Below are 22,094 nucleotides of genomic sequence, written 5' to 3'. Positions count from 1 at the left end.
GGGTTTTGCAGGTTTAGGGTTTTGAAGCATTTGTTTGCCATCTACATCTTAGAAATCATCCAAGTATTTTTTTATGATGTTTAGAGCTTGATTTACTTGGGAATGTATCTTCTCGACATTATATCACCAAGACCAACTTCAATGAAAGTATGAACTTTGTGCTCTCTGACTTTCGTTCTGTCAATTTATTTCAGGAATTTCCTCTTTCGTTTTCAGATCTGTATCAACTGGTAATTGCTAATTTACTAGTAGCTTGTCTGAGTACATCTGTTATTGATAGGAGCAATGTGGGTGAAATTTGAACTTGGAATGTGTCTTGTTAGCATTATGTCATCTATCCTAGCTTCATTGACACTATGATTTTTGTGTTGTTTGGCTCATGATAGAAACATTTAAGAAACTGTTTGGCTCATTATCTTGCAAGGCTGCCCATTTTTGCATTCTGTTTCTTGAGCTTGAAAATATTAGTATTTTTTTTCGTTGTAGGTGACCAGGACTAATGTATTATTATCTTCTACATTCCCTTCCACATACTCTTAAAGTCTCTGCAATTCATCAATCATAATGTTTTGTTGCTATACATTGAAAACTTTTACAAGGGTTGTTTCCAACAGTTGCATTGGAGTAAAATGGGAGAAACAATTGTTGGTTATGTTTGGAGTAGGTATTAGATTAGAGGAACACATATACATTATATAGTAGTTGAAAGAAAACAATGAAGTAAAGCATGAAATGTATGCACGAACATTCATTCTCCTCCTTTGTTTGGGCAAAAATGAAAAAAGTTCAACTAGATGTATTCTATGGTACCTCTTCCCTATGCTATCTATTATGAAGGTTGGATACGTGAAATAAGTGGTCATCTTGGAATTATTTTGGGAACTATAAAATCCCTTTCTATACATCGCAAGCTCCAAGATTATACAATGGAAAATACAGAGACAAACTTCATGCCTGGACATAATTTTGGAAATTATAGGATCACTCAGTTGTTGCATCTAAGATGTTGGAAATTGTAGGATCACTTAATTGCATCTGAGATGTTTTTTAACCAGCCCAAATTATATTTCTTCCACTGCAATAGATAGGCAGGTCAGGACTTGATCCTTGTTTAGATTTTTAACCAGGACAAACTATATTTCTTCCACTGTAATAAATAGTTTTTCAGTGTTATTAATCAATTTTTTATAAACATTTGTGATTAGGTACTATTGCACATCACTAGATGAATATTACTTGCTTGATCTTGGAATTTTAAATTTCATCATGTTATGGAAACCATGGTTGCATGCTATGAGTTTCTTATAGCTAAATCTTAACTATGAATATTGAGTGAGGGGAGGTGTTTGACTGTCAATCCACACCTAAACATGGCACAGGCCTGATCAAGAAGCCATGTATCTCAATAGGAGAGCAGTCCAATAACGAAAGGCAGGTTAGGACTTGATCCTTGTTTGGTTTTTTAACCAGCCCAAATTATATTTCTTCCACTACAATAGATAGGTAGGTCAGGACTTGATCCTTGTTTAGATTTTTAACTAGGACAAACTATATTTCTTCCACTGTAATAAATAGTTTTTCAGTGTTATTAATCAATTTTTTATAAACATTTGTGATTAGGTACTATTGCACATCACTAGATGAATATTACTTGCTTGATCTTGGAATTTTAAATTTCATCATGTTATGGAAACCATGGTCGCAAGCTAAATCTTAACTATGAAGATTGAGTGAGGGGAGGTGTTTAACCTAAACATGGCACAAGCCTGATCAAGAAGCCATGTATCTCAATAGGAGAGTTGTACAATAACGAAAGGTAGGTTAGGACTTGATCCTTGTTTGGTGTTTTAACCAGCCCAAATTATATTTCTTCCACTACAATAGATAGGTAGGTCAGGACTTGATCCTTGTTTAGATTTTTAACTAGGACAAACTATATTTCTTCCACTGTAATAAATAGTTTTTCAGTGTTATTAATCAATTTCTTATAAAAAATTGTGATTAGGTACTATTGCACATCACTAGATGAATATTACTTGCTTGATCTTGGAATTTTAAATTTCATCATGTTATGGAAACCATGGTCGCAAGCTAAATCTTAACTATGAAGATTGAGTGAGGGGATGTGTTTAACCTAAACATGGCACAGGCCTGATCAAGAAGCCATGTATCTCAATAGGAGAGTTGTACAATAACGAAAGGCAGGTTAGGACTTGATCCTTGTTTGGTTTTTTAACCAACCCAAATTATATTTCTTCCACTACAATAGATAGGCAGGTCAGGACTTGATCCTTCTTTAGATTTTTAACCAGGACAAACTACATTTCTTACACTGTAATAAATAGTTTTCACTGTTATTAATCAATTTTTTATAAACATTTGTGATTAGGTACTATTGCACATCACTAGATGAATATTACTTGCTTGATCTTGGAATTTTAAATTTCATCATGTTATGGAAACCATGGTTGCATGCTATGAGTTTCTTATAGTTAAATCTTAACTATGAATATTGAGTGAGGGGAGGTGTTTGACTGTCAATCCACATTTGAACATGGCACAGGCCTGATCAAGAAGCCATGTATCTCAATAGGAGAGCAGTCCAATAAAGAAAGGTAGGTTAGGACTTGATCCTTGTTTGGTTTTTTAACCAGCCCAAATTATATTTCTTCCACTGTAATAGATAGGCAAGTTAGGACTTGATCCTTGTTTTGATCTTTAACCAGGACAAACTATATTTATTCCACTGTAATAAATAGTTTTTCAGTGTTATTAATCAATTTTTTATAAACATTTGTGATTAGGTACTATTGCACATCACTAGATGAATATTACTTGCTTGATCTTGGAATTTTAAATTTCATCATGTTATGGAAACCATGGTTGCATGCTATGAGTTTCTTATAGCTAAATCTTAACTATGAATATTGATTGAGGGGAGGTGTTTGACTGTCAATCCACACCTGAACATGGCTCAGGCCTGATCAAGAAGCCATGTATCTCAATAGGAGAGCAGTCCAATAACGAAAGGCAGGTTAGGACTTGATCCTTGTTTGGTTTTTTAACCAGCCCAAATTATATTTCTTCCACTGCAATAGATAGGCAGGTCAGGACTTGATTCTTCTTTATATTTTTAACTAGGAAAAACTATATTTCTTCCACTATAATAAATAGTTTTTCAGTGTTATTAATCAATTTTTTATAAACATTTGTGCTTAGCTCGCAAACAAAATTGCTTTACAACCAACCAAGCTGTTGTTGGCTTTTCAATTTAGTGAATGCATAGAACCATAATGTTGCTAGCATTTCAAAGCAAGAAATTTATATAGCAATAATTTTCCTTCTAAAATGGATTTTGGATACAATGTCACACATGGTATGAAATAAAACAACCTAGGTTGTAAGCCAAATGTTTCTGTGACAAGAAAAAGATACAATCCATCCAAAATCCACATCATAATGTGGTTACAACCAAAAACATATGACACCCGTATTCTTTATGGCCCTGAGAATCTTGTAAGATTTATACATTATAATAGACTACATATGTTCCTTTTAAAATGGATTTTGGCTACAATGTCGCACACAGTATGAAATAAAACAACCTAGGTTGTAAGCCAAAATGCTTCTGTGACAAGAAAAAGATACAATCCATCCAAAATCCACATCATAATGTGGTTACAACCAAAAACATATGACACCCCTATTCTCTATGGCCCTGAGAATCTTGAGTGCCAAAACTCCCGGAGTTACCTTCTTGAGCCAGGTAGGTTGGCCTACCTAAAAAGGGTTGATTAGGAAATGGTTGATTGCTACCATATGATTGATTCCAATTTGCAGCTTCCAACCATGGAGGTATTGAGTACCCATACCTCACATTTGCACTACTAACCCCTGCATTAAGTGGACGTGTGTAATGAGCATACATAGACTTGACACCAACTCTAGTAGGAATAAGGAAAGTGGGTAAACCCTCAGTTTGATAGTGAGGCACTTGAATATTTATGATATCTTGGAATAATGGTGTATTAACTGCAATGGAGTCCAATGAGTTTGAAATAATCCTTGTTTCATCAGCTATGCTTGTATCATTGTCAACCATATTGATCATCCCTTGTTCCTTTTCAAGAATTTGTTGTGTCTTTCTTTATTCCTTTTCCTGTCTTGCCATTTTTTTTTGTTGGTTGTTAACTTGCCTTGCTTTATCTCTTTCAATCCTTTCATCTACTCGACGTTGCGTTACAACAATCCTTGCTACCTTCTTCTCCTTGACTAGATCCTTATTTTTCTGTTTTAATTCTTGCATTTCAAATTTCTTTTTTTCAGACTCAACTAACAGGTTTATATAGTCCTCTGAGGTGAGTAACTATGAGCTTTGGCCCAAATGAAGACTTCCCAGTGCACTTTGCTTTTTTTTTAATTGTTACTGTCTCTACTGGTAGCTTTAGGAACCGGTCAAGTATCTTCTCCACCCCTCCCACCTGCCTGTCATTTCTTGGTACTTCCCTTTTATTATCTGATGGGACTGATTGAACTATATCATTATCTTCATTTGATGCCTCATTATGTGCTTCATATTCTTCCATTGATCTATTGTCCACAAAAAAATGAACAATTTCATTGTTCAATTCTGTTGGTTGTGAGGGCATGTTCATGCTTTGTTCATTGGTTTTTGAGACACTATGTGCATTCATATTAATCATTGCTTCTACGCAATGTCAATTGGTCATTGTCAACTGCATGTTCAACAATGTCATTAACAATATTAACAATAGGAGTTTCATGTTCTTGAGTTGGTGGAACGATCTCCATGTTACTGCGAATTTATTCATGGTTATACTGTGTTTCACATATAGTTTCATCATCTTCATCATATAAGTGTCCTTGAGAGAGGGAAATCATATTACCAACTGCAACAACATCATCTTGGTCATCTACTTCTTGCACTTCAACACCTGTTTGGGCATTCCCTTCTTCCTGACCATCCACATGAAACGCTTGGCTACAACTAGTATCATGCATAAGAGCATCATAGTTCAGTGGCTAGATTCCTATCATCCTAAAGCCAGCCTTGATATTTGATGGTGTAAAAGTCCTTTTAAAAGCTTTACTTTCAAGCTCTTCTAGCTCAAACCTTTTCACCTCAACCCCTGGATTCTTTTCCATCCATGCAACATGCTCCGACCTGAAATAGTTCTTGAAAGGGCCAAACACACTAACATCAAGGGGTTGTAGTCTGTGAGTGTTATGAGCGAGCAATGTCAACAAGTCGATGCCTAAATTATTTGCTTCCTCAATTGTTTGTATATCCATGTGGCTCCCATGGCCATCTAATATTAATAAGTGTCTGTCATTAGGCGAGACGCCACATGGTACCAATGCAGCAAAGTGAAAAAGCCAACTTAAGAACATTTCTTTACTCATCCATGCATGGGGATGTGCAACCATGCATGCACCTAGTTCATAGTTCTGTATATAGTTTTTCAGTTGATTTTTACCTTTAAATAGATAAAATTCTGGGATTGAAGTACCAATTGCATTGACACAACATAAAATAGTTATCCACTCCCTACTCTTAGGTAAAATATTTCGCACATTCTGGCTCCCTCTCTTGGCAATTACCCGCATGCCACAATTCCTCCCTGCCTGTAAACCTGTTTCATCACAGTTCCATATATGGTCTGCTCCATAAGAATGTTTATCGTAAGCACTAGAAAGTGTGTCAAAGAACTTTTGCACAACTGCAGGGCACAAATTTAATGCTCTGTCTCTGTCAAGGCCCTCAGCAATACACAATACAAGTTCTGGATGCCTTTTTTTAAACCCAACCCACCATGATTTACCAAGAAACCCATATTTGAATGGGTTTGGCCTCCCTTGACAGATTTGAGCAACTACGGATTTGAGTTGTATCAACTCTAGCCCATGTCCCAATTGGGCCATCTCTTTACACCACTCAATCACCTCGGCCTCCTCCTCCTCAGTCATAACTGTAAGAGGCCCTCTACATTTTGTATGAGTCATTCCATTTATCCAATAATGTATTGATGAGGGAGGAATACCATGTGTTTTTGTAGATGCTCGAATTGAGTATCCATTAAACTCTTTGTCGTCAATTGCAACTAACATTTCTTCCTTTTTCCATCCTCTTATGGCACTGATATTTTTAGTTGAACTTGCCCCTTGGACTGTTGTTGATGGTGGTTCTATGGCTGATGTTGTGTTAACGTCAGCTTTAGTCGCATGGTCATCCTCAACAATTTTCATTGGGGCAGTGTTGACATTGACATCACCTGTCATGTCCTCATCAAAAGATGTGCATCACAGCTGCGCACCCCTTGTCACTCTCCTGCCACTACTCCTTGTACGAGCAACATAACTACCTTTTTCCATAGACGCAACAACCTGTAAAATTATTGCATGCATTTAGATAAGAATATTTGTAAATTATGATTTCACACAAGGCAAAAATACTTCTGCTTTATTACAGGAAATTATCAACATGTATGTTAGTATCCTTGAAAAATAAAATATACAGAATCATTTTGTTGTATGTCTTCAAAATTATCAGTGATTGTTGTTTTGATAACTTGTCTTTACACTTAAAATACCATGATTGTATTGATTGGTTTTGTTATGCATTTACCAACAGAGCTCTTGTTCGGTTTGACTGCTTAAAATATTGTTTTTTTGTTTTTTGTACCGATGCACTTCTCCAAAAATGGATCTCTGGCTATCAAGGAGTTATCATTGGCCAAACCAAGCATGGTATTTAATTTGACCAAGGCTCCAACTTGAGACCCCCTGAAGCACTCTTGATCACAACTTTTCCACCATAACAAATTTTTTCCTCATGTCACTTACAGTTGAAGTTTCTAGTCATGTAAACATTCATTTCAACTACAACTCTTATTTGCATCTTGTCTACATATATAAGAGAGGCCATGCCTTTTTCTTAAATCAGGAAAGCATATTATCAATTTGTAAAGTTTTGAGTAATTATTGACCTCATATATCAAATTAGATAAAGTGAATAGGAGTAATGAGGGTGCAGTTTGCCACATTTGCAATAGTTTGAGGTTGGTTGTGCCTTCTTTGTGGTCCTTCATTCTGATAGGTTTCCCCTTGTGTACAACAACCTTCCAATAGGGCCCTTCCACTACTTCTTATTCATTTGTTTATGTTGTTTTCTTCCTTTTACATTGTTTTGTTTACTTTTTTATCACATTTCAAGAATGATCTAAACCCCCTTTTCCTTTTCTCCTTTCAACTTTTTCTTCACTTTATTTTGCAGGTCTTGTTTATGCTACCATTAGACTTGATGATGTTTATTGGTGGCCTCATACAAGGTTTTCGATTTCAACACCCAAAGTTGTACTGCAATAGTTGACCACTAATTAAGAAACTGATCTGAAGTTCCTGATCTATATTACAGCCAACACAAGGACAATAAATCTATGCTTATCTTCCAATTGGGCCATAGTTTTTGTTTCTTATTATAAAATTTCATTAAGCTTTTGTTAAAAATGATTCTCAGAAAGAAATTGCCTTGTGAAATTATGGTTAAACAAATTTCAATTGAGTTGATCATCATGTTCCTATAATGTCCCTTAATAATAAATAATAAAAATAATAAATAATATAATATAATATTAAATCAATAATAAACAATAAATAAATAATAGTAATAGTAAATAAATAATAAATAATAATAAATTAATTACATGCTCTAAATAAATATAAATAAGAATAAACAGAAAAATAGTAAAAATCGGTAAAGCTATCAAAAAGTCAAAACAAAAGAAATAAAACAAGAAAGCGGTAAAAATCAATAAAGCTATCAAAAAGTAAAAACAAAAGAATAAAACAAGAAAGTAGTAAAATTGCATGTTGACACATGGAATGTGTTCATGTGGTTCCCCTTCCAATGTTTCTCTATTTAATAGATGGGGAGGAATATGAGAGGCATTCCATCATTCCATGATTCCATCCATTCTGTTGGGAGAATAGTGTTGTGAGACAAAGGATTCCCTGGCAGTAGTACATTGATTGAGGGCTTGGAGGTGGCCAGTTGTAGCAAGATTTTGTGCAACTGAGCCTACAGTTGGGTGGAGAGTCATCCCCAAGACTTTGTTGCAGTTAGCAGAATTCAACTAGCGTTCAACCCTGAAATTACAAGTGAGAAGCATCATCACCGCAGGTAAGTAGTCTCTACTCATTTATTGAAATTTGATGTCAATTAGTTGATAAATTGCGTGTTGATTATAAATCGCATGATTAATCTAATTAATTACATATTTTAATTTTGGGGCTGTTACAATTCCTACATATTTTTTCATGCTGTCTTATGATAAGTTGTTATTTTAGCCTTCATGTCACTAGAGAAATGTCCAAGTAACCAAACTTCTGCTACAATACCTAAGGTGCTACCATTATTGTGTTAAGTGAATGGAGGCTAAGGCTCCTTCACTATGTCTAGCCCTTTGAATTGATAAGATGTATAAAATTTTGTTGTCGTGGCAACTTGTGACCATGGTTTACTTCTATTAGGAAGATAATAGTTTACTGCTTCAGAAATAAAATGGTATAAGATGATAGTTTACTGCTTCAGAAATAAAGTGGTATAAGATTTTTAGAAATATTTTTAAAACAGCAACTTTTCTTGCCGGCCACACCAAGCAAATAAAATCAATACTTTAATTACACTAAATTGAAATTAAATTCGTCTATAAGTCTAAACATAGAAATAGGTGAATTGTGAAATAGAACTATAGGTTGTGTGTTGATTTTCATGAAACCGAAACTGTAAGTGAAACTGAATCTGTAAGAACTGAAACTGTAAGAACTGTGATAAATGAAAACAGAACTGTAAGAAAAATGTGCTATAATTGATATAACTAACCTAGATATAAAGGCAACTGTTCTGTGATGTTTTTTCTTCAAGGTTGCTGAATAGTTTGAAAGCATAACATGTAACTTCAACAGTGGTTGAAATTCTTCTATAGTTTTTGGCACTTGAATTTAATTGGTGGTAAGGATGGACATGGATTGCAATGGCTTCATTTTGAATGTGTGGTCTAGATTTAATTTGATATGATCTAATGGTTGGGAATTTGTTATTTGTTGATCCATGTGCTTTGATTTGTTTTAATGAGAATTAGAATGAGTTGGGTGTCATTTATTGAAGTTATTGGGTTGGGTATCATTTATTGAAAAAAGTGGGTTTAAATGTTATTGGGTTGGGTGTCATTTATTGAACATAGGGGGTTTAAATGTTGAACAACACAGCAGTTATGACTGACATACATTCACTTTTATTATGTGCAGGTATGGATATTTATTTGGGATACAAAGCTTCAGTTCTGATGAGTGGGGGTTGAAGCGACTACTACATTGTACTTCTGGAATAGACCATTTTGGAGGCATTTATGATTTTATCTGTTTTCTAGTTGGGTCAATATGGTTTGTACTCTTAAGTATTAAGATTCTATTTATGGACAGTTGTGGGCCCAATCAATGTTTTGGGAAATTTTGGACATAAATTAATACTTATTTATACTTAATGTTATTTATCTTTGTTTAAATATTGGTTGCAAAAGTCTCAATTTTTGGTGGTTTGGTGGGACCAGTACTATAATATACCCAGAGAAATGTAAATATTTTGTTTTACCGCTGTAAAAGACAAACTAAATTTTAGTATTTTTAGTTATTTGAATTAAATAATATTTTAAATATTGGAAATGAGAAATGTTTTTAAGCATCAACGGAATTGGGTAACTTATCAAGAGGAAATTAGAAAAGACAGTTGTTGGAAATGCAACCCTAACTACCTCCCCTAACTGGAAGGACTTCCAGAAGAAAAGGAAGAGGGGGAAGGGAAAAATCTGCACTGTAGGGACAGGCAGGAAAAAGGAAAAAGACTAAGTCTGGTGAGGACCAGATAGCCATGCACAAAGTGTGAACAACTTGTGGAGGACATTGGTCCTACAAGTGAGCAAGGGGGAGATTCTGGTCCTCAAGGATAATCTCAAGGTCGGGCGGCAGATTAGAAGTGGGAGAAACAGAGGAAAACCCGACTTCTGGAGAAATTCGTAAGTCACAGCCGCACAGGTAAGTGGAGAAACACTGCAAAAGAAATTTTGTAAAATGAGTATGGTAGATTAAGTTGAATGAATGTGCAATGATTTAATAACTACTGTAAGTAAAACAAAGATTTTGTTTCAGGTTTTCTTTGTTTTACTATGTCCTGTGTATAACCAGAAAAATGAATGGAGCATACTCTTTAATTCTGTCTATTTATTTTAAAGAAAAAATAGGAATAGAAAACACTGAAACCCATCAAAATAGATGAAGAATTAACATTTGAATACTCTGATAAACGATAGCAGTTCACTGTAGCCGGACCATTCTCAAATATAGGAAGACTATACCGCAAAAGATTTAAGAAAAACGAAATGTCAAAGCTCTTCTGATATATAAATATAAAACTGGAAAATGCAAAGTCTGGTACATGAATCATCAGACACCTGAGAATCATGGAAAGCTATTGTCATAAAACCAGATGTGAGCAGGATCATCCATTATTTAAATAAAATAAAAACCTCAGTCATTTTAGTGAGAATCGGCCAATCGAAAAGAAAAACTTCTTAATGACAGGGACCGGTGAAGACCCAGTTTTCGTAAATACTTTCTTCGTTTTACGCTTTCATAAAAATTCATAAAAAAGGGTGTTACTAATATCACGAGACAGAAATCTCAGATCTCAGCTAGACAGGCATATAGAGTTAATCCTGTTTCAACCAAAACCGCCATACATAGTCCAGAAATTGAAAACGAGTAAATTATGCAGACAATATTTAATACATTATACATAAAAGCTGAAGGCATGAAATAGAAGGAGGAGTCGCTCCAAATCCATAAGTTAACATAAGAGAGAGTCTGTTACAAAACTTGCGGATGAACTACAAGCACAGCCAGAGCGGCTCAGCAAATCAATTGAGGAATGAAAATACCTCATAATCATTAAGCTTAAGAATAACATAAGTCCTCCATGGGACTGTCCACAAGAAACCTGAGACCTGAAATTATGTAAATGAACAGTTAGCTCACGCAAGAAGTAAGAAGAGATCTCCAGCGCAAAGGGTCTGAAGACCCTAGCCTAGCTTCTAACAAACACAACCATTAACAATGTGGAAATTCCTCATACCCGGTGGTAAACCCAGGCAGCACACCAGCTCAAGAGCATCACAACTCCACCCAGTGACATCCGCGAGCCCAGAAACAATGGCAGAATGTATACCTGCGAGCAAAACGCAGCAAGTATGGTTAAAAACTGTAGGCTCACCCTAACCTATAAGAAGAAATGAATTTTCTGTTAAACAAAATAAACGTAGAAATGAGGAAGGTAGGTTGTACATGAAATAAGTCCGTCATGCTATTACCCAGGAGCTAAATCTGGCAGCAGGGTTAGGATCTGGAGCCTCACGCACCCTTCTCTCCGTAGCAGAACCTTGGAGCAGAGGCTGCACAAGTCTGCGACAGAGACAGGAGGGGGAGCAGAGCTCAGGCTCTTCTCCACGAGAGAATGAGACCGCAACCATTGGATCATCCTCCAGGTCTCGTGACCATTCATGCATAGAGGATCCCGAGGTGGTAGTTGTAGCTTACCCATGCCACGTAGCGGGGTGGGTACAGATAATTCATTGCACAATCAATGTTATCCAATCACTAAATCAAAAAGAACAAAGTCTACAGGACTATAATATCATAAACCTTGATACACTTGTGGTTTATATTAATCAAACGGATAGGGTTTGTGCAAACTACCAGTGGGGTCAACTCATAGTAAAAACCGTTGTATTATCTAATAATTGCATGGAGTTATTGTTTTTGTAAATCTACATTCTTCGCAGTTTCATGATATTACTATATACTATATTTGTGTTCATAATGTTTTCAATATATACGTATATTAAACCAAAAAAAAACTAGGTACATGACAAGTGGTATCAGAGAAAGGATTCAAAAACTGTGGCCTCTGGCAAATTGGTGAAAATAGATACAATGCAACTATTTCTTTTCCTTTGTTGTAAAAAAAAAAATAGTTAATGCGTTAATCCTTCTTCTGTTTCTCTTCTTGTGCTAAGCACAGGAAGACAGACCACGGCCAATATGAGAAGAGCAGACATTGTTCGGCACAGGTTTGTGGCAGGCCAGGAACCTGCAACAAGTCCTGAAATTAACCCAGAGTTATGGGTACAACTTGGAGAGAAGACTTGTAATACGAACTTGGTGATTTTGGAGACGGTACAGGAACTAAAGAATGAGATGGCCCGTTTATGGGAGGATAAAGTGAGGTTAACCATGGAACAGGAAAAGATCTTAAAGAGCCTATCTGACAAGCAAAATCAGCACCCGCCGAATCCCAGCCCTGAGCAGCAGCGGATGTCGGAGGAAAAGGGCTACCACACAGAATAGGAAGAGTTAGAAGGAAGGGAGGAAAATCGAGAAGAACGATCCGATAATGCTTCTGAGCAGCAGACATCAAAGAGGCAGCGAGTAGAATTGCAAGGGGAGTTTCGTAAGATAAAACCGCCACACTTTGATGGAGAGTTGGAGGAGGCAGCTGAGGCTTGGTTGATTAATATGAACAAGTAATTTCAGCTATATGAATACGATCATAACCTCAAAGTTTGACTGGCCATCTTCCAATTGCAGGGAAAGGCCACCCTGTGGTGGGAAGAGGTTAAGATTGTATGGGGGGTGAGTGAACAAAATATCACTTGGGAAAATTTTCAAAAATATTTCAAGGAATGGTACCTAGCCGAACGATTTTATGATGAGAAAGAGAGGGAATTCCATGATCTGCGACTCGGACAGTAAACAATGGACAATTTTATCACTCGATTCACCTCGTTACTCCGTAATGTGCCATATATACGAGAGGAAAAGGCTAAGGTACAGAGGTTCTTCAGCAGTTTACATTTGGCCGTGATGGAAAGAATTGAGTCTGATAACCCAAAAATGATGGATGAAGTAATATGAAAAGCCAGGATTTGTTATCAGCAAAATAAGCAGAAGGGAGAAATCCTAAGAAAAAGATGGGTTGATAAGAGGAGTAATAAGTTGGCTGGGAATACTGAAGGAAATCGCAGTAGTATTAACAAAGGATTTGCCAAGGGGCAAAACAACAGAAATATACAGAAGAACCCGCTCAGATTAAAACCACCCATTGAGTCCAGAATCAGTGAACAATCAGGAAAAATAGACAGTAAAGGGACACCAAGGCCTCTAGTACAATGTTGGGGCTGTGGTGGGCCTCACTACGTTAAAAACCATCCTCAACAAAAGGATACCAAACAAGTTTCCTAGATTTATGAAGCATCTACATTTGGCAATGTGGGACGTAGTATACCAAGGATTAATGCTGCTCTAGAAGACCATCATGTGGAGTACCAGCTGACCATTGTGGATTTTGAAGGTAAGATATTTGATTTTACTCTAACTGTGTTAATTGATCCTCGAACTACGTTAAGTTACATTAGTCTTAAGGTTGTGGAACAATGTAAGTTGCAAACTATCAAATTTAAAGACCCTTGATTAGTACAACTGGCAACAAGAGCAAAGAGACGTGTGCTAGCTAAACTCAATCACTGCAGATAGCAAGACAGCCGGTGATGGAAGATTTAAACATGCTTCCCCTCGGTTCATATGATGTGTTGATAGATATGGACTGGTTAGAAAGACGTTGGTCCATTATAAACGGTAAAACAAAGACTATCTGTTATAAGGACGAGCTCAGAGAAAAGCAAGAGATGCAAGGTATTAAAAGCCCAGTGCAGATTCGGCCAATAACCACCTCTTAGTTGGCAAAATGTGTTAGAAAAGAATGTTTAATTTATGCCATCCAAGTGGGCTATACCAACTCAAAAGACAAAACAACCACATTGGAGAGCATTCCGGTGATACGAGAATTTGTTGATGTGTTTCTGGAAGAAATATCAGGACTGCCACCCAAGAGAGACATAGATTTCACCATCGAATCGGTGCTAGGGGCAGCCCTGGTATCTCGAGCCCCTTACAAAATGAGCACACCAGAATTGACAGAGTTAAAGATGTAGTTACAGGAACTGATGGACAAAAATTACATCCGCCCTAGTGTGTCACCCTGGGGAGCCCCGGTATTGTTCGTTAAAAAGAAAGATGGGACCCTTCGAATGTGCATGGACTATCGTCAGTTAAATAAGTTGACTATCAAGAATAAATATCGTTTTCCCCATATTGATGAACTTTTTGATCAAATAAAAGGGGCAACGGTGTTTTCAAAGGTTGATTTACGATCGGGATATCACCAAATTAGAATTAAAGAGGAAGACATAGCCAAAACTGCTTTTAGAACACGATATGGGCACTATGAGTTTGTGGTGTTACCCTTTGGTTTAACCAACGCCCCTGCAACCTTTATTTTCTTAATGAACAACATATTTCATCAATATTTAGAATAGTTTGTGTTAATTTTTATCGACGATATATCAATATATTCCTAGAATATGGAGGAACACAAGGAGCACCTCAAATTGGTATTACAAACTCTCCGAGAACACCAGTTATATGCCAAGTACAGCAAGTGTGATTTCTTTAAGGAACAAATACAGTACTTGGGACATATAATCACTAAAGATGGGATCGTTGTGGATCCCAAAAAGATAAGGACCATAATGGAATGGCCGGTGCCAAAGGACGTGGCAGACATAAGATCCTTCATGGGATTAGTAGGTTATTACAGGCAGTTTGTGGAAGGATTTTCGAGAGTGGCTTACCCTATCACTTTTTTGCAGAAGAAGGGAAAAACTTTCAAATGGACCACAGAATGCCAAAAGAGTTTTGAACAACTCAAGCATCTACTCACCACCACACCTATTCTAAGCATAGCCGATCCAAGTAAAGACTATGTGGTGTGTACAAATGCAAGTAAGGAAGGGATAGGAGGAGTGTTGGTGCAAGAAGGAAAGGTAACCACATATGAGTCAAGGAAATTAAAAGAGCATGAGCAGAAATATTCCACTTATGGTCTGGAATTGGCGGCTGTCATTCATGCTTTAAAAATGTGGCACCATTATCTTATGGGAAGAAAGTTTTTATTATTGACAAACCAAAGCAATCTGACTAATTACTTTAGTTAGCCCAGCTTAAATGCTAGGCAAGCACGGTAGGTAGATTTCTTAAGTGGTTTTGATTTCGAGATCAAGCATTTAAAAGGGAAGGAGAACTGAGTGGCAGACGCTTTAAGTCAAAAATTACAATGTCTATATGAGATTTCTTGCAGCGAAGGGAGAAGCACCCTCAAAGAATTATTAAAAAGGCAGCGGAACAAGATGCAGCATATCAGCAAATAGCACAGCAAGTTCAACACCTGGCCAGCAAAGAAAATCAGCAGTGATACACTTTGGATGGTGCCGGAATGTTGTATTATAATAAAAGGTTGTATGTACCCAATCAAAAGAGCATTAAAGATTTGATTTTGGATGAATTTCATAAAAGTCACTATGTTGGGCACCCAGGATACCAGAAAATGATCATTGCACTCTGGAAAGAATATTATTGGTTGGGAATGAAGAAAGACGTGGCTGAATACTTAGCACGATGTCTGGAGTGCCAACAAATTAAAGAGGAACACCAGCACCCTGCTGGGTTATTACATCCGTGTAGTGGCCAATCTAGGGTGCCAGATTAGACTAGATTTAATATCAACCAAGGTAGGTAAACTTAGAGGCATGTGTCTAAAGTCTATAGACCTAAAAGGATCTCATCTACCTAACTAAGTGTCTACTGCGACAGGCTATAGCACACCTTTACAGGAGATTGAAATATGTTTCCTCTCACACCTTAACACTCAGATCATCTAATTTATCTAACTGTTCTAAAGAAACAGCGTGTTGCTAGACTGAGTTTCAACCCTCTTACAAGGATATTATCCACAAAATCTCTTTCCAGCTAACACACTAAGAATTCATGAAAATCAAAAGCTCTTTTAAGCACACTGAAATTTTAAATGCATGAAAACAGAGTCCACAGAGATACTTCGAAATCTAATGATCGATCAAATCTTTTACAAGATATTGTTCAATGATCTAGCAATCGAATTCTCAAGCTATCACCATGAATATTATTTGCAAGAACTTCTAATCAAATCAATAAACTCACATGCAAGAAAATAACATCAAATGCTATTCACACTATTCAGATTCGAAAATGCTATGGAAATGAAAATAAAAGTATACCAATCTCCACGTAGGGCTCGTCCATGCTTCAATGGCACACTTAAGAAATTTCAAGCGATGAGAATGTTAACGCATAAGCACTGTAAGGGTAAAACGATGACTATAATTAAGTTCTGGAAGTTGAAATCACATGCAAGAGCAATGTTCTGGAAACAATACACAAGAATAATAATCGTTCTGGACAATACAATACACAGTCTTTTATCTACTTGTCTCCTATCCTATGTTCACTAACTTCCCTCTAAATCGAATGTACATACATTATGCAGATGTTTCTTCTTTTACAAAAGAGTGATTTTTGTCTTTTATAATCTTAACTGATTTCCAAAGCAAAACGAAATCAGTTTGGGAAAATCTGGCTTTTTGCTGCCTTTGTGATCAAAAAGGCTGGGTTTGACCAGCATTGACCATGTATCCAGGAGCTTTAGATTCTCTGTTGAATGGATCTTTCACCATGTATGTACATTCCAGATCACGTTCCTATCCTTTGTTTTGATTTTCCTGCCATGCCACATGTCACACCATAAACCATTTACAGGAAGTCATGACATCCTATAATTTTTGTTGAAAATTCCTAATTTTTAACATAAAAATTCACAAATTAAATTTAACGTAAATTAACAACTATGATGATTTGATTAATAAATTTCAATGGACTATGAGGGGTTTATGGGAGAAAAAGATAGAAAAATGATGGATTTGTCGAAGAAAAAGATGGCAATGAAATGGTACCAACGTCTCCCCCAAGCTCAATGATTTAGCATGTCCTCATGCTAATCCTGATGTGCTCCCTTTATACTCTGTTCATGCCTGTGCCTCTACCATTTGTAACAATGCATCTATATTCTTCTGAGCTTGAGCATTCTTCTGAACGTGGAGCTCATGTTTCAAATTTTTGTATTTCTCTTTGAGAGCTTTCTTTTGAGTATACCATTTGGTTGCCCACTTGCAAATGTCGGTTTGTTCATCCTTGAGTTCTTTGATGTGCTCCTTCAGCTTCTCATTTTTCTGCTGAGTCTCCTTGCTCTGAGCTCTCAACATTTCATTCTCCTTCTTGATGACCTTCTCTAGCATGTTGGCCTCCATCAATTCTTCTTTTAACTTTTCAATTTGTTTTTCTAACCTCCTTTGTTTCTTGTTTACAGGTGCTGGCTCTTTCCCTTGTCCATTGTTACTCTCGACTTCCATTTCGGCTTTCAGACCTGGCTGTGAATGAGCACTGCTCTCAATATCCATCGGTGCATGTGCATTTGACTCTGGTTGATCTTCTTGTGTTTGGGTCTTTTGTCTTCTCCTTGATCTTTTTGTATATGTAGTGAAAATTTTGTCTTGCTCAATTTTCTGAGCAGCTTCTTGCCTCATCTTTCTTGTCCTTACACTACTTCTGTGTGGAGGAACATTGCTTGACTTGTGCACAGGGATTTCCTCATCAATATCAAGCATAAATTCTAAGCACTCTTGTTGTTCCTGTTCATCTTCTCCATCTTTGATTTGATTAGCAACCAAAAATTCCTTCCATGTTTTTCCCCTCCTTTGAACTTCAAATTCAATTAGAATTTTAATCAACCCAAAATGACATAAACTCTTATCTTCATTACCCTTTCGTTTCTGAATGGTCTTTTCCATTTTAGTCAAACTCTGTAAGAGGAAGTAAGGTAAACTGATGGTGCATTGCCCTTTTAAGTGCAACAGGAGTTTGATGTGATATAGATAGACTATGTTGTAACGACCTTCACACGTAACAAATTTCTGAATAATGTACACCATTTCATCCCATGGGTGCATCAGCCAGCTTCTAAGGACACCCTTTTTCTAGTTGACAGAGGAAACCCTTGACCTAGACATGAATTGAGTCCATGATTTTTCCTTAAATTGTTTTGTTTTGAAATATTTTTCTCCTTCTGGACTGATTCCCAAGGTTTGTGCTATGGTATCCTCTAAAATCCTAAAAGAGAAGTTGCCTATCAATGCTTTCTCTCCATTAAATGTAAATGCAAACTTCTTGGTTACTTCTTCATTGTTCCCATTAAACTTCTCTAGGAAGGATAACCATTGTTTTTCCCTTAAAATTGTAATACAATCATCATGATATTGGGAACTATCAAATGTCGTAGGCTCTGCTCTATTGGTCATTTTGACAAAGAAACTCTTGTTCTAACCCTCTTTGTTTATACTTAATAATTCAACAAGGGTCTCTTGATTTGTTACCTCTGTTTTGCGCTCCACTCAACCGACCTGGTAGCGCCCTCTATTCTTGGGGTCTCCTTCTTCAATGACTTGGGCAGCGACCAGATTAATGTCCTCGGATTATGGCGGAGGTAGAAACTCGTGGTGAGCCCAATTACTATGCTCTCCCTTTGTAGCGCCTACTATTCTCGGCCTTCTTTGAAATCACAGAGTTTGAATTACTAGTATGGTAACGCCCTTTTTACGAACTGAGAATGAAATGAAACTTAACAACCGACCTTACCCAATTTACTATAATGATAATGCAGAGCGCATTCATATCACAAAGACAGAGGAGTTGTACTAGTTTGCATAGGTACAATCATGAGAAGGTTGTAGACATATAAGGAGTGCTGAGTGATGATAACGGATAGTTGTTGCATGAGTCGACTTGGGTCAAACGATCATTTTATAACTTGGCCGATTCAAAAAATGAATGAAATCGTTTAACACTTGGCTCTCCAATGATTCACCACTTGTCCATTACTTGGTTGTACTTGGCCGATTAAGAAGATGATGGATCGATGATAAGGTTTGATGGCTGATTCAAGAATGAGGAGTTAATGACAAGGTTTGAAGGGTGGTGTAGGAGAAGATTTAAAAATTGTAGGAGGAATATGGCGATAGGCTAGAGTGTGTTGGGAAATGATAGTAGTTAGGAATGTTACAAGGGTGATGGGTATAGGGGTGTTTTTGAAATTGATCATAAGCAATTATAATCATCATATTTAACACTAAAATAATTCAGGAATTTTAAATGTTAAAAATAAAAATTACAACAATACATTACACTTTGTTGGTTGACCAAAAGTTGAGTTGGCATGCACAGGTAAGACTGATCTTCATTACAGGTAGGACTGATCTTTACTACAAGTAGGACTGATCTTCACTGTCTATAACAGGTCCCTTTTGAGATAAAATTGGACATAACAGGTCCCTCTGAGATCTGAAGAATGTTGTGTGTGCAGCTTCCTTGATTTTTGGTGTTGATGTAGCCTTGATGATAAGAAACCTTTGGAACTCTGTTGAAACTTTGTTGAAGTAGCCTGATGTAGTAGTCTTTAATAGGTCCCTTTAATGTTTTTTGAACAGGTCCCTCTAATATTAGTGCTGGTAACATAGTCTTCTAAACAGGTCCCACTGCATATTGCTTGAACAGGTCCCCCTGATTAGAACAAAGACAAAAATAACTTCTTTATTGAAATACTGAAGTGCTGAAACAAACTCTTTGAAAATTTACAATGAGGATATGAGATAAGGAAAACAAAAATGTTGATGCTTCTCCCCCACTAAAGCTTTGACTTGTCCTCAAGTCATTATTGAAGCGATGAAACAAACAGTAAACAAATAGAACAAGGAATTCTTACCAGCCAAAGAATTGGTTTTCAAGTAAGAATTCTGGGTTAGAGTGTGCCAGAGTCTAGTTTTCACATCTAAACCATTATATATATATATATATATATATATATATATATATATATATATATATATATATATATATATATATATATATATATATATATATATATATATATATATATATATATATATATATATTAACTTTAATTTTTTTTAAATTGAAATGAAATGAACTAAGGTAGAGATATCACAGCTAAAGGCTGCAATATCTCAACCTCCCTTTGCTGAGATACATTTTGAAGAAAATCCTCCTTGTTGATGGGCTTATGGTAAAGTTTCAATCGATGACCATTGACAAGAAAGGGGTGGCCTTCTCCATCAATGGTAATAAGCTTGACTGATCCGTTTTCATAAACTTGAACTATTTCATTTGGGCCCATCCAATGTGTGGTAAATTTGGCTTTATGATCTCTGAACTTAGAGTCAAATAGTAAAGCCCAGTCTCCTTCTTTGAACTATTTCTTTTTTATGTGTGCATCATGCCACTGCTTCCCTTGTTTCTGCATTAGGCGTGTTGTCTCCTCTGCTTGCTGCCTCATTTCATCTAGCTGGTTCAATTGCTAAATCCTCTCTTGTTGGGCTTCATTGAGATCAATTCCTAAGTCTACAGCCATCTTATAAGTGTGTATTTGAAATTCAATAGGAAGCATTACCTCTTTGCCATACACCAACTGATATGGTGTAAATCCTGTAGTGTTCTTCCACATGATTCTATAAGCCCATAGTGCATCTTTGAGCTTCTCTTCCCAATTCTTTATGTTCATTGCTACGGTCTTAGTGATAATTCCTTCCAATGTTTTATTTGTGGATTCCACCTAGCCATTGGCCTGTGGATGGTAAGGTGTACTTTTTCTGTGCTTGATTTGATATTTTTCTGTGATGTCTTTAACTAGCTTTGAAGTAAACTAAGTACCTTGATCTATCACCATCTCCCTTGGTTCTCCATACCTTACAAAAATTTCTTCAAAAAGGAAGTTTACCACTGTTTGTTCAGTTGCTCAGACTAGTGCTTTGGCTTCAGCGCATTTTGTCACGTAATTAGTACATACTAGGATGTACTTTTTACCTTTGGAAGTTAGATTGATGGGTCCTATGAAATCGAGAGCCCATTTTTCAAATGGCTCTAAGTGTACTTGAGGCTGAAGTGGCATTTCATCTGTAGCTGTTGGCCTACCCATTCTTTCACAGCTATCACAACTCTTAAAATACTTCTTGGAATCCTTAAAAATAGATGGCCAGTAGTATCCAAGACTAAGAATCTTGAATGTTGTTCTTTTAGCTGCAAAATTCCCACCACACGGTTCATCATGGCAAGATTTTAAAATATCAATTATTTCATCATTTCTTACACATTGTCTAATAATCATATCATAACCAGTGCAAAATAAATCTCCATTAACCCATGAGTATCGAGCACTTTGTTTGATTAGCCTCTTCTTTTCCTTTGGAGTAAAATATGGAGGTGTTCTTCCTGTGGACAAATAGTTTTCCAAGTCAGCATACCAAGGATTCACTATTGAAATTGCAAATAAATTTTCATATGGAAAAGAATCTTCAACCGGAACAACCTCACCTGAATTTTGCAGTCTAGAAAGAAAATTTGCCGCCTGATTCTCCTTACCTGGTCTATCTAACACTGTGATATTAAATTCTTGTAATAATAACAGCCATCTGGTAACTATGCCATTAGTTACTGGTTTATTCATTAAATACTTAATGGCAAAATGGTCAGTATGTACAAAAACCTCATAACCAGTTATATAATGTCGGAATTTATTCACAGCATTTATGATTGCAAGCATTTCTTTTTCAGTGACTATGTAGTTTAATTCTGCAGGTGTTAGATTTTTACTAATGAAATAGATGGCATAATGAAAAGACTCTTCTTTTTGGCATAATGAGGCACCTACTGCAATATCAGATGCATTTGTAAATATGTGAAATGGTAGGTTCCAGTTAGGTCCTTTTAAGACTGGTGTGGTTGGTAACTTTTCTTTGAGTGTTTAAAATGCTTGCTGACAATTCTCATTCCAGTTGAAAGGTGTATCTTTTGCTAGAAGTTTAAACAGAGGTGAAGCTATTTTACTAAAATGTTCAATAAACCTTCTGTAATAGATTGCATACCAAAGGAAACTTCTTACCTCTTTTTGAGTCTTCGGAATTGGCAAA

The sequence above is a fragment of the Pinus tabuliformis genome, chromosome 3_2 (genome assembly GCF_031772625.1).
Source record: "Pinus tabuliformis cultivar Carrire ecotype Pingquan chromosome 3_2, CPIR1, whole genome shotgun sequence".
Classification (NCBI taxonomy): domain Eukaryota; kingdom Viridiplantae; phylum Streptophyta; class Pinopsida; order Pinales; family Pinaceae; genus Pinus; species Pinus tabuliformis.
Note: the sequence above shows the minus strand (reverse complement) of the source record.